We start from the raw sequence: 14,690 nt of genomic DNA on the forward strand, positions 1-14,690 counted from the left end.
AACAGTTAAAATGGCCTTTAGAGTGTGTCTATGGGGGATATTGGCTGGAAAATGCATGTGGCTTTATAAAGACAACCAAAAGTGAGCATCTTGTTTGACTTTGACTGGGTTAAAGCCTGAACAGGCACACCTGGACCTTGCTTAACCTGGGCTGAAAGTCCAAGCATGGCACACACTCACGTCTATCTGCATTATGACTCCTTGGTTCTGGATCCAATCTCTAGTCTGTCCACTTCACTGAACTCCACTTTTGCCATCTGTTACTTGCAAAATTCCCAGTCACTGATTCATTTTCTGACCACATCTTGGGAATCACATTCGCTTCTGAAAGGCTCTCCCATCATCTCAGTTCTGACCTGCCCTTTGGAATCTACTTTGCTGTCAGCAACCAGGTCAGGAACCCAAACAGCTGCAGATCTCTTCCTGTTGCTGAACTGACCCTATAGGAGACAAAACTAAAAAGCTGGAGAAAACTGACTTGACCTAAGTGACTAAAAGTCTTTCCTGAGCAGGGTGTTCTTTTCTCCTACAGTATGACTTTAAATGAATGATTTATTCTTTGGTGCAAAAATATTTGCAGGTCGCGTTTAGAGATTTTATGACAAAAGAGAAATAAAATGTACCTGAAGTGAAAAAAAATGTGAATATAATTTTTAAGCGTTTATTTAGATGTTATATAAACTCTAAGAATCTGCTCTGCTTTAATCTACTTTCAAAGAAAAAAAAATAGTTATTCAATTTCAGTAACCAAAGAATTGAAAGCACATCTTTGTGCATTGTGTGAACATGCAGTTCAGCCTGGCCTCAGAAGGGCCCCATGGAGTCTGCTGATACAGAGTCACAGGCAAAGTGAATAAAGCATCAGATTGGTGTCAGGGAAGTAAAGAAGAATTGGCATCTTAAGGAGTCGAAGAAAGTTCTGGATCCTTTCCTCTTGGGATTTTGTTTCAACAATCCCATTTAGAAGAAGAAAGTATCTGCCACTATGTGGTTGGGTTATAAAGCTTACGGTCCACCTCGGTTTATGCAATGCTTATGAAATAAATCAAAATAGAAGTGAGACAAGTTGTAAAAATCTAAAAATTTGAACAGAAATTTTAAAACAGTCTACTGAGGACCCAGATGGTATGCCCAGATTTCATACCTCCCTTATTCTATTTTCTTCAAATTTATACTCAATTTCAAAGCAAAGGAGGGAAGTAGATGACCACAGAAGGCCTGGGAAACCAGTGTCTCTTCGACACCACTGTGTCAGAGCATGGAGATCAAGAACAAAAAGTGAGATACGATGACGCGTCAACACAGAAGTGAGCATGCCAGTGGCTCTCAGAGATAACTGCTTGAAAGCCCGATGAGAAAGGATTCCAAAATTGAACAGAACACTGGAATTTGACACTGTGAAGACGTTTCCAGGGATAGAGTCTTGGAAGCTCCAGACATTATTAGAAATATCCCCTTGTGATTGTATGGTGATTTCAGTTTTCAAAGCACTTCTGTGTACTTAATCTCATGAGTCACAGGAAATTATTTTTACAAACAGCAAAAGTAGTTATCTTTTTTGTGGACCATTTAAGTGAGGTTCATCTTGGATACGAGGCTAAGGTTTAACTCATGGATTTTCCAGATTTCATTCTGTGCACAGCACTAGAGTGTACTGAGCAGTGTTCAGAGAAGGACTTATTGGTTGTACTCATTTTCTACAGGATCCTGGTCACATCTCTTAAACTCTTGAGGTTTGGTTTCCTCATCTCTAAAATAAGGAACTTAATATACTTAATGGCATTATTTTCCTCTGCACTCCTTACCTAATTTACTGCTGCAGTAACTCAGTAGATTACCTTGTATACACACATACAAACACACGCATACCCAAATCTGCCAACATGAATAGCATATAAGAACTGCTATTATATATCAACCTAATTTTTAAAAAGGAAGGGCATGAAATATTCCTTATTTGCAAAGCAGGCAGAAAATTAACTTGCCTTCTATAAAATACTAGAATAGAGAATCATATGACTATAGAATATTATCATTAAAACCATCATTATTTTTCAGAGAAGAAAAAAAGAGAAAGCATACATGTATGAGAAATTTTAAAATGATGAAAAATAACCAGGGAGACTCCCCAAGAACAAGAACACAGAAGCAGTACAAGATCTTGACTATCTTTCCCCAGTCTCACTTCTGGTTTTCTGTTCTGACTCTGGTCCCTATACCTCTCCAAGACCCCAGGGCTTTACTAGATCCTTCTGTTGTCCCCAACCCCACCAAGGAGTAGCTGGTGCTTTTTGTTTTCTTTCTTCTACTTTTCTTTAATTTTATTTTTATTTTTATTTTTACAGACTACATTTTGATTCATTGTACACAAATGGGATACATCATTTCATTTCTATGGTTGTGCATGATGTTCTAAATACTTAATTTCACCCAGTCAACCCGATGAACAGGAAATCAACTGGTTGAAAAATTTGGTTACTGGGTGGTTAGGGCTCCCCCTTCTGTTCTTGGGGTGCAGGTATCTGAGGCTCTGAATCTCCAGACAAAATCCTCAGCAAACAGAACCAACACACATGGAAATCCCTTACAGACTACAGCAAACACAATCTGGAGTGATGATTTTCAAATTTTATTGTATTTAAGAAGAATCTTCACTTGTTCAAATGCAGATTCTGACTCTGTAGATCAAGGCAAGACCAATCTTCTGCATATCCATTGTTTCCCATATAAATGTAAATTAATTTGATTGATGAAGCCTCATTTTATTTTATGACTACCACCTAAATATTACGAATTAAGAGGGAATTGTTAATTTCAGCCCAATCAATAACATCTTTAATCAGTGAGGATCACCCATAAAGAATCAATGACTTTTTATGATAAACATCAAAAATGTACATTAAACTCAGTGGAGCCAATATATACAGTATATAGTGAAAATGTGCTAATGTGGCTAAGGTCTTTGGGCCACACTTGGAGTAGTCTGTGTACCAGAAGAGTCCCTAGGGAACATGCAGAATTAGAAGCCTATACCAGAAGGAGGAACTGTGCAGCCTTTAAACACATCTTCTATGGAAAAGGCCTTCTGAAGAAAATTTTTTTTCAGCACTCAAAACATTGCATTAATTATTCACTTTTATGGTGAAGCTATTATTTATTCTTTGTAAAGAAATGCAGAGTACCAGGTTAAAGAAACCAAACACACACATGTAGGTTTTTAGATTCTTAAAACTCTTTATTAAAACACTCTTCTATTTTTAAAGCCCCGCCTCAACTTCAATCCACTTACTTTCTTATAGAATATTACATTGTAACACTGAGCATGGATGGGTAGTTTCTTTGTCTCACAAATTTGAAGAATGAAATCCACACACATAAAAGTGAGAGCATAGAAACAGAATTTATTAGAGTAATAGAAAGAAAGCAGAGGTCCCAAAGAGGGAGGGGTTCCAAGAGAGGGATGCCAATGGGTATCTGTTGTCCAGTTTTTTTTTTTCTTTTTTCTTTTTCTTTTTTATTTGATTTTTTTAGTTATACATGACAGTAGAATGTATTTTGATATATTTATACTAGCATTGACTATATCTTATTTTAATTAGGATCTTAATCTTGTGGATATACATGATGTTGAGATTCACTGTGGTGTATTCATGACATAATTTTCTTATGTCAGACTCATTCCACTGTCTTTCCTATTCCTATCCTGGTTCCTTCCCTTCATCCCCCTTTGTCTAATCCACTGAACTTGTATAACTTCCCCTCCTCATCCCATGTTGTGGGTTAGTATCCACATATCAGAGAGAACATTTGACCTTTGTTTTTTTGGGATTGGCTTATTTCACTTAGTATGATATTCTCCAGCTCCATCCATTTGCTGGTGAATGTCATAAAGTTATTCTTCTTTATGACTGAGTAATATTCCATTGTGTATATGTACCACAATTTCTTTATCCATTCATCTGTTGATGGGCATCTAGGTTGGTTCCATAGCTTAGCTATTGTGAATTGAGCTGCTATAAACATTGATGTGACTTTGTCATTGTAGTATGCTGATTTTAAATCCTTTGGATACATACCGAAGAGTGGGATACCTAGGTCAAATGGTGGCTCCATTCCTACTTTTTTGAGGAATCTCCAGACTGCTTTCCAGAGTGGTCGCACTAATTTGCAATCCCACCAAAAATGCATGAGTGTACACTTTTTACCACATCCTCACCAACATTTATTGTTACTTATATTCTTGATAATTGCCATTCAGGTTGGAGTGAGGTGAAATTTCAATGTAATTTTAATTTGCATTTCTCTAATTACTAGAGATGTTGAATGTTTTTTCTTATATTTGTTGACCATTTGTATTTTTTCTTTTGAGAAGCATCTGTTTTGTTCCTTTGCCCATTTATTGATTGGGTTATTTGTTTGGTGCTTTTTATTTGTTTGTTTGTTTTGTTTCTAGTGTTAAGCTTTTTGAGTTCTTTGTATATCCTGGAAATAAATGTGTTTTCTGAGGTGTAGATGGCAAAGATTTTCTCCCATTCTGTAGGCTCTCTTCATGCTCTTGATTGTTTCCTTTGCTGTGAAGAAGCTTTTTAGTTTGATACCATCCCATTTATTGATTTTTTATTTTATTTCTTGTGCTTGTTAAGGAAGTCAGTTCCTAAGCCAACATATTGAAGTGTTGGACCTACATTTTCTTCTAGTAGGTGCAGGGTTTGTCTAAGGGTTTTTAAAGGCATTTCTGATGATGCAGCATAGGAGATTGATGAGATGAGGGATGCCAGCATGGACCAGTCGCACTTTTCAAGTTACCAGCTTTATAAGTCAAACAGAAGTACAGAAATTTAATCCCTTACTTACATAATTAAGAGGACAGATCCAACTTTGCGGTTTGGCATGACTGCTTGGGAGAAGAAGTGCTTCAGGTAAGGGTATATCTGGTGGTTGGCTGTTGCTAGGGGTAGGAGTAGTATCTAAGGAAGTGGTGTTGTGGTTGAAGCTGTCAGGGGCAGTGACAGGATATTTCCCAGGCGCCATGTCTCCTTCCACGTCTCCTTCCAGGATGATATGGCCTCATTTCCTCTTTCCCTTCTCCAAGGTCCTTATCCTGTCTGCCTATGGGAGGTCTACCTTCCTGCCTCATTCCTTCAATGTGAGCCAAGATAAGATTGTTGTAATGGGCACATTTGTCTTTTTTATTTTTTTAACCTCTTAGACTTCCTCCACAATCTCAAACATGTAGCCTTACGCAAGTTACTCTCAGTGATGTGCCTTATTCAGTCAGGGACTGCTCCTTTTACTTTTACTGCGCTCTCTTCATTCATTCATTCACTCAAAAATAAAAAGTTGTCAATGATATCACAATAAAGCTGTTAAAAACAAAACTGTGCTCCTCCCAGATGCCGCATGCTGTTCTAAGTGCTGCATATGAGTGAGCAAAACCCACTAGCACTATGGCCTGTCTTGATGGAATTTACAACCCAAAATATGATATCTATTGAAAGTGTTATGGAGAATAAATCAGGTGCGGGGAGCAATGAAAGGGTGGAGCCTGGGCTTTGCTATTTTGTAGCAGGTGGTCCAGGAAGGCCTCAGAGATAAGGAGTGAGAAAAGGCATCATACAACTTTGAGAGGAAAATAGGCAGAAAGAGAGAGGGTTGGTGGGGACAGCCTGAGGCTGGAGTGCAGTGAGCACTAGGAGAGCACAGTGAGGGAGCGGGTGGGGAGGACCCCAGTCCTGGAGGATGCTATAGCCTGCAGGTCACTCGAACACAGAGATCATATGAGGCTTGCAGCTTTTGGGTAAACAATGGTGGCTTTGAGGAGTGAGACAATCTGACTTTCAGATGTTACTTTGTAAGGACCACTTTGGCTGCTGGGATGAAGTGGGTAGGAGAAAGCCAAGGATGGAAGCTGGGCAGAGCGGGGTGCTGCTGGAACACGAGGGAGGCAGGAAGGTGGACAGTGTTCAGGTAACAGTTCTGATTCCAGTCTCCTTGTCTTTGTCTTCCTTCAGCTTTCTAGAAATTTCGTTCCCCTCTCCATGGTATATTTTTGTTGTGTGGGTGAAATAAAAACCCCTTCCGCTAGTAGAAATATCAAGGGGAGGAATGAAGTTATTTTCCTTTGCTTGCCCAGAAGTGCCTAACATAATGCTGACCACAGAAGAGATACAATGAAACTCAATAGCATGAGAGTGATTGCAGATCTACAGTCACTTAAAAGCAAATTACATAAAAATGCATCTACATTTAAGCTCATAAAATAAGGATGTGCTTCTCCATGCTTCATCCACAAGGGCTCTATAAATGGTAGCTATGGTTATTATCATTGTTTCTATTAGTGTTGTCAGTTGGGAGCTTCCTGATCCTCAGAGACACAGATATAATTAGCTGTTGTAGATGTTAATTCTGTGGCCTTTTGTAAGACCAAGCCACCTTCTAGATTCCGCAACTATCTGGACATTGAACTTCTCAAAACTCCTCCTTCCTACATCCATACCTCTGGCTTCTATGCTTCAGTATGTCGCCTCAAGTGTAGTGTTTTGAGTTTTCCAAAGAAACACGTACATGTTTTCATGAGCAATTCAGGCTCTGTTGAAGAGTTCACAGTAGAGACTAAAGAGGTATCTATGTCACAGAAAAAATAAAACTGAACAGTCACTGAAAATATCAACATTTTAAAAATAATTCTCCATCAATGTGAACTCCTTTGGTTTCCAATTTGCCTTGGCCTCTGTGTGTCTTGAGAGATCTCCATTTCTTGCCCTTTCTCCCTTTTCCTTACTTTGAAGGGCAAAATCAAACAACTAAACACCAAAATCTCACCTGGCCTCAGACAGTCTGTGCTGTCATCTGAATCCTGGACACTACTCAAAACCAGACAGTAGCCAGAGTAGAAGGGCTAACTTCAACCACAGGCTTTTGTAAGTGTTTTCTTCAAGAAGAACTCTTTAGAGTTTTAGAAGACTATTCTGGCTTAGTCCTTCTGGACTCTTCAAAGGGCCCTTCAGTTCCTCTTTCCTCCTTTGAATTCAAAGTTGAATTACTCCGCTGCCATTCTTTTCATGATATGTAAGTTTGAGTCTCCAAATTTGCTGTTTTCCCTTTAGTTAGCTGGGCATAGGCAAGATCCCGGAGTTCTTCCCATATCCCACAGAGTCAAGCACCCCACCTGGGTCCCAGTTTTCTTGAATAACCTCCCACTGGGATTATTTCAGGAGTTTGGAATGCAGGTTGCTTGCAAATTCCAGTGAAGGTCCAGCTTACAGAGACTGTTTCTGATCTCCTTTCTTTTGTCTTATTATTCAGGAATTCTTTTTGCATATCCCATATGAGTACTTTTTTCTTTTTTTTCTATTTCTCAAGAGGGACAGGAAACAAGGAAAAAAAGGAAAGAAAGAAAGCTATTAGCATGTATCTTTTATAACATAGCTGTTCTTATTTTTTTCTCTATTAGAAAATAACAGGATGTTATTTGAGTAGGGATTCTTAAGTCATATCACTATGAAAAATAAAAATAAATTATTTAATGTTGTTAGTGATTATTAAAATTATCATAATTTAAAAACAAAAAAATGTACAGTGGGTGATAATTTTAGCCAATAGCCAAAATTCATAGTATAAAAATATTATTTTCAAAGCAACAGTCCTGGATAACTGACACATTTTTTAAAGTAAAATTTACAAGGACCATTTTGTCTTTTTCAACCAAGAATAAAAGATTAAAATTTTTAGTGTCATAATTTATCCTAAATGTCATTCTATAACATTTATGTCTTAGCTCCTCTTGGATGAGTTATTATAACATTACAGTAATGAGTCATACATTGTGTTTACCAGACAGGGGATTAAAGTCAAAATATTAAAGTTCCAGAGCCTAAGAATATATTAAAATTTTATACCATGTCTGTTTCCAATTATATGAGTTTCTATTGGCATTTGCCTACTAATCCTGTCTTGTGGTAACTGTATAGAAGCAGTGATTAAATGGTTGAGTGGATTTGAAAAAGAGTTGCCTGACTTGATATCCCAACTGGTGAATGACCTTAGATAAGTTATTAAAAATCTCTGTACCTCAGTGTCCACACCTGTAAATTTGATCTAATAATTAGGCAGTACACAGTGACTTAAACTATATTTAGGTCAGACTAAAGTTTAATAAATACTGACCCATTTTAATTTATGGTCTTTCTTCAGTCAGTATGACACTACATAGGCACTGTGAGTTGCCTACCCAGTAGCTGTTCCTCTTCTTTCTTGCTTGCTGGCAGAACCCATCTTCCACAAAAGAGGTCAGAATATCTGATGTTCATCCCTTATGCTGGGCCATGTGTGTATGACCTGACCCCAGACAATAGGACATAAGAAGTAGCACACTAGCATTAGGGATGTGGAGCAGGAGGTGTTGGTGTTGGGATCATTTATTAAAAACTATTTTCTCCCTGAAAAGAAAAGTCCAGAAAAACCCCACCCTCCTTTCCTATAAATGGTAGAAGAAACCAAGAGGTTTTATGACTGTCAGAGAAAAGGTGAGGAGAGTGTTAGTGAGTTGTTTGTCACTGTGACCAAAATACCTGACAAGAACTACTCAGAGGAGGAAAGATTTATTTTGGGTCACGGTTTCAGAAGTCTCAGTTATCAGTTGGCCAACTTTTGCAGAAACATCATGGCAAAAGGTGGAGGAAAGCTGCTCAGTTGGGAAGCACAGAGAAAAGGAGGAAGGGACCAGGGATATAGTCCCCAAGGCCACACTTCCCGTGACCTACCTCCTCCAGTCACACCCCACCTGCCTACACTTACCACCCAGTAGTCCATTCAAATTATTAATGGATTAATAACTGATGAGGTTGCAACCCTCATGATCCAATCATTTCCTAAAAGCCTGCTTTTAAACTGTGCTGCACTAGAAACCGTGCTTTCAAAACATGGGCTTTTGGGGGGAAATTTCAGACTTTCATAACAGAAGAGTAATCAAACAGTGAAGGATAGGGAAGTTGAAAGGTGGGAAGAGCCTACGTCCCAGGTGACTGCTGAGTCACCCCAGGCATGCCTAACTCCAGACTCCTTCCTGTGACAGGCAATGAAAACACCTATTCTTAGGACATCTCTAGTTGGTCATTGGTTATTTTCATCAGAGACTCTTGAAAACCCACAAAAGGCACTTCAAAAAATAACACTGACATTTCTAAAAAGTGCCAATCAATGTTTGGAAACATGTACATAAAGTGGTTTAATCTGTAAACTATACGATAGTTTGGGAACAAATATCCCTGTGTTTTCAGCCCCTAACCAAAATTTTGACCAAGTGATTTTCTCTTCCATAAAAAAGAATCATGTTTAATAAGAACGGGGTGGGAAGAAGTTTTTTTTTGAAAGATATCCATCCAAAATAGACAAGTCTATGTTTTTTTTTTTAAAAAGGAAAAAACCAAAGCTAATGCTTTAAGATTTTAAAGTTTATTTTTAAGTATGTACTAGACCATAAATGTGCCAACTATGGTGATTTCATATTTGTATCCCTGAGTTATTAAGTTTCTGTCTCTAAAGAACAACATTCTATCTTCCTCTGAATATTTTTCTTCAACTTTGGAACCCTGGATACATCATTTTCTGAGGATTCCTTAAGTTGTTTATTAAATCTCAAATTAATTGCTGGTTATATTAGTGAAATTTCAAACAATACAAGAATAATGAGTGTTTCTTCTTTTAGTGGTCATACACCATCTTTATATCATGAGATTAAAACTGCTTACATTACATACTTAAACCCTAAAAGTGAGTCAAACAATAATGTAGTTTAAAGAGATTTTATGCTTATGCATCACTTTCCCTATGTTATCCAAAGAAATGCTATGTCCCAGAGGATAGAATATTGAGCTTAAAATATAAAGATAAGTAGTATTTTTTTCTGCATGGCATTGAAATAAACTTTTAAAACATGGTTATGTAGTATAATGTATGAAATGTTCTATATATGAGATAATTTTCTTGAACATAGACATTGAATTTAGCTACAATGTCAGCTATTTGAGTGTTTAACATATACAATATTCAGGATTTCTACAGGTTATGATAATTACTTGATTCCTTAATAGTTTCAAAGGAAAGGTAGATTCACGTATGCCATTATTTTTTTAAAAAGGTCATGTCTGAAGATAGCAGCTTCTGTGGTAAATATCTGGATGAAAAAGATAATCATTCTTGATTTTGTATCATGTTTTGCATCTTTAAACAATTATTGCTTACTAAACCTTTCACTTATAGGGCACTTAAGATTTACTAAGACTCTGTGTTCTACAGATATGATCTCAAATATTACAATAATTCTGATGGTTAGAATTATTGTTAATTTTTTAAAAAAGAGAAATAAGTTTCAAAGAAGTAAAACTAAGACTGCTAGAAAGCATGTGTACAATATGATCTGATTTCAAAGCCTTTGCTGTTAATTGCTGGGTTATTGTTAACAACCCATTTCAACCTCAACCCAGATTTACCTCCAGTGGTTAAGCTGGTGCAGTACTGGGTAGTTGCCTTTTTGGATGGTTTCTGGGAAGCACACCCCTTCAATAACAGGTATCATAATACTCACTGCTTTAGATTGTGTCCTCCAAAATTCATAATTTGAAGTCCTAACTCCCAATGTGATGGTATTTGAAGGTAGTGTCTCTGGAGAGGTAGTCAGGTCACAAGAGTGGACCCCTCATGATGGTTGTTTTAGTTAGACTTTGTATCACTGTGACCAAAATAACTGACAAGAACAACTTACAGGAGGAAAAGTTTATTTGGGACTCATGTTTCCAGAGGTTTTGGTCCACAGACAGTCAACTTTTTATTCTGCCTAAGGTGAGAGGCAGCATATCATGGGAGAAAGGCCCAGTACCTGAAAACTGTTCACCTCATGGTGGGGTCAGAAAGCAGGGGTCGGGGCTTGGGGAGCAGGGAAGATGCACTCTTTCAGGGCACACACCACTCACCCACCTCCTCCAGCCATGCCCCACCTGCCTATAGTTACCACCAAAGTCAGTTCATTCAAACTAGGATGGGATGGGGATGTAGCTCAGTAGTAGAGTATCCCTAGGTTGAATCTCCAGTACTGGAAAAAAGAAAGGAAAAAAAAAAAAAATGAATAGTCAAGGTACAGACTCTGAGAAAACTTTCTCATATGTTATATATATATAAGACAAAAGACTTTTGAAGAATATCTAAAGAACCAGTGCAGATCAATAATGAAAAAAAAAACCAACACAAAAATGGGCCAAAGTGTTGAACATTTCATTCAAAACATACAAGTAGCCAATAACTGTTAAAAAGGTGCTCAACTGTCAGGGGCGGGTTCTGAGGGCCCCAGAGCCGCACCCTGGCCTGATCTCTAAGATGGCGCCTGGCAGCTTGCCAGAATAAGCCGTACTTATAGTAACTCTGATTGGCTGCTGTAAACTGATCCTTCATAGGCTAATATCTCAGAACTCTGATTGGCTGCTGTATATGAGGTGATTCTTGTAACTGCCTAGAGACTGATCCTTGATAGGCTAATATCCCAGAACTCTGATTGGCTGCTGTATATGAGGTGATTCTTGTAACTGCCTAGAGACTGATCCTTGATAGGCTAATATCTCAGGCTGACTCTGATTGGCTTATGCTTGCTATATAATCCAGACACTTCCTCGAATAAAGAGCATTGTTTGTTGGGCATTGTTTGTCGTTCATCGTTCGTCGTCCTCGTTCGTTGGTCTTGTCTTTTGGGCTTTTTTGTTCGTGTGAAAAGGAAGCGTACGCGTTATCATTGCCTCCGCAGGCGGTGGGCAACGATACTCAACATCACTAGTTACCAGAAAAATGAAAATAAAAATCATAATGAAATGCCACCTCATATTACTAGAACAGCTAAAAGAAAAAAGATGGCTATAATAAATGTTGGGAAGGATGTGAACCAACTGGAACCCTTATACAATGCTAGTACAAGCACTGTGAAGATAGATATTGTATTTTCTTATAAAGTAAAATAAATTTGTTTAACTTAATGATGAGCAATTCCATTTCTAGATAAGAAAAATGAAACTATTACCTTCAAAAAATTATTTTCTAAGAATGTCATTATGAATAGTAACCTTATTTACAATAAATGAAAACTACAGCTCACCCCTGTAATGCCAGTTACTCAGGAGGCTAGGATAGTACGATCACAAGTCTGAGATTAGTCTTAGTCCCTCAGCAACTAAGCAAGACCCTGTCTCAAAAAAGACTGGGGATGGAGCTCAGTGATAGAGCACCCCCTAGGTCTAATCCCCAGTAAAGGGGGGGAAAAAAAAGGAAGGAAAAATCCATTAAAAAACAAAACAAAACACATACAGATGCAAACTGCAAGCGACCTAAAAACCTAAATGTGTATCAACAGGAAAAAGGAAAGATAAACAAATTATATTCATACTCAGCAATAACAAGTAACAAGCTATCAAAATATGCAAACTTCTCTATCATCAGTAGATCTGCAGTTTCTTTCTCAACTACTTGGGACATTCACTTTTGGGATGCTGCTGCCATGAAAAGCAACTCATGCTGGCCACATGAAAAGTCACATGGATAGGATGGGAGAGGTTTGTGACTCCTGATTGATCCCACCAAGTCATCAGACATGAGTAAAGTCATCTTTGTTGTTTCAGTCTCAGCTGCAATCTGGTTGCAATTTGATGATGAGACCCAGTTATCAGTACCAAGAGGGGAAAAAAAAAGTCTAGCTGAGCCCTGCCTGGACTTTGGAAATACAGAATCACAAACAAATAAAATGGTCATTGTTTGAAACTACTAAGTTTGTTAACAACAAATGAAAACCAAAAAAGTTTTGGAAAGAGTATATGCAATTCAGAAAGTGAGAAACTTTATGAAAATTCATGACAGTGCTCAAATGAATTTTCTAGGGTTAAGTGGTCTGGGATGTATTGGGTTATCTCCTCAAAATGAAAGTTGTTTCACCTTGCTTCCCTTTAGACCATGGTGTTGGCCAGGGTGACTCATATTGTTTCATTCAGCCGAGAACATGGCTGTGCCTTGAAAGTCTATGGTTCACATGCCTGGCAATTTTGGTGGGTGACTGTAATAGGTGGAATCTGGTTTTGCTCCACAGCAGGGTAACTGGATTTCTTACCTGGTAACTGGTTTCCAAGAGAAAAAAGCAGAACCAGCTAGGCTTCTTAATGCCTGCATTTATAATTAGTCCAATATCACTTTCACTATATTCTATTGGCAATTACAAAGCAAAGGGAAATGTACATGTAGAAATGACTGAAATTGTTCTTTTGAAAGCCATCTTTTGAAAGTTTGTCAAATTACCATTTTTAAATTGCTTTTTTATTTTGCTTAAGTATTATTGCATTCATCAAATATTTTAACAAATTTGCTATTTCTACTTATTTGAACACTCACGTGTGAGATAATGCAAGAGGGTGTACAGGAGAAATGATTGGGTTATGAGCCTTAACCCAGTGAATTAATCCCCTGACTGGATGAACTGAGTGGTAACTAAAGTTGGTCAGGGTGTAAACGGAGGAGGTGGGTGATGAGGGGCATGCCTTTGGTGTAAATATTTGTATTTGGTGAGTGTAGTCTTTCTTTGCTTCCTGATCACCATGTGGGCGCTTCTCTCTATCACATTCTTCTGCCTCACCTCAAGCCTGGAGGAATGGAGCTGGCTGGCTATGAATTGAGACCTCTGAAATTCTGAGCCCCCCCAAATAAACTTTTTCTCCTCTACAATTGTTCTGGTCAGGTCTTTCAGTCACATCAACAAAAAATCTAATAACAGTTGCCATCAGGAGGGAAATCACAATTTCCATCCAATAGGATGTATTGTTGAACCCTACACTCAAATAGATGACTAATGGGTTCAATGTTCATTAATACTTGATGCTTTATATCAGGGGTTGGCACACTACATCATTTGGGTCAAATGTAGCCCACTATTTTTGGGATTAAAATTTTATTGGAACACAGCTAAGCTCATATGTTTATGTATTCTCTATGACTTTTTTTGTGCAACAATGTAGTTAAATAGTATGACAGGAACTATCTGACCTTCAAAACCTATAATATTTACTATTTGGCCCTTTACAGAAAAGTATGCTGGTCTGACATTTCCATATTTTTTTTGACAGGGGGTCAAGGGTATTGAATAATATTTGGAATGGGCTGGAATCAGTTTTTTTCTGTTTAAGTAATAGCAGAGTAAGAAATCATCCCCCAAATTCACTATCCAATCAGATTTTTAAGAACAGATTTAGATGACCAAGGATGCCACATTTATTTAGCCTGGAGAATTTAGTTAAAGAAGTCAATTTGCCACTCTTAGGTACTCATTTAAGAAGTTTGACTTTAGATTTTTGTGAATATTTCCTCTCAAATGTCATTTTTTAAAAAAAAATTTTAGTTGCAGATGGATACAATACCTTTATTTTTATTTACTTACTTTGACGTGGTGCTGAGGATCAAACCCAGTGCTTCACACATGCTAGGCAAGTGCTTTACCACTTAACTACAACCCCAGCCCTTCAAATGTCTTTTAAAGTTGACTACATCTAAAATCAATGCAATTTAATTCAGCATTTTTCACAAGTGGAGTTTGTTTACAGTTAATTTTCAAGTTAGCAAAGTTAGCTAGAATCCTAAGTTAGAACTGAAAAGCCAAGCAGAATTGTTCACCT

Source organism: Sciurus carolinensis, chromosome 1, assembly GCF_902686445.1.
Source record: "Sciurus carolinensis chromosome 1, mSciCar1.2, whole genome shotgun sequence".
NCBI lineage: Eukaryota > Metazoa > Chordata > Mammalia > Rodentia > Sciuridae > Sciurus > Sciurus carolinensis.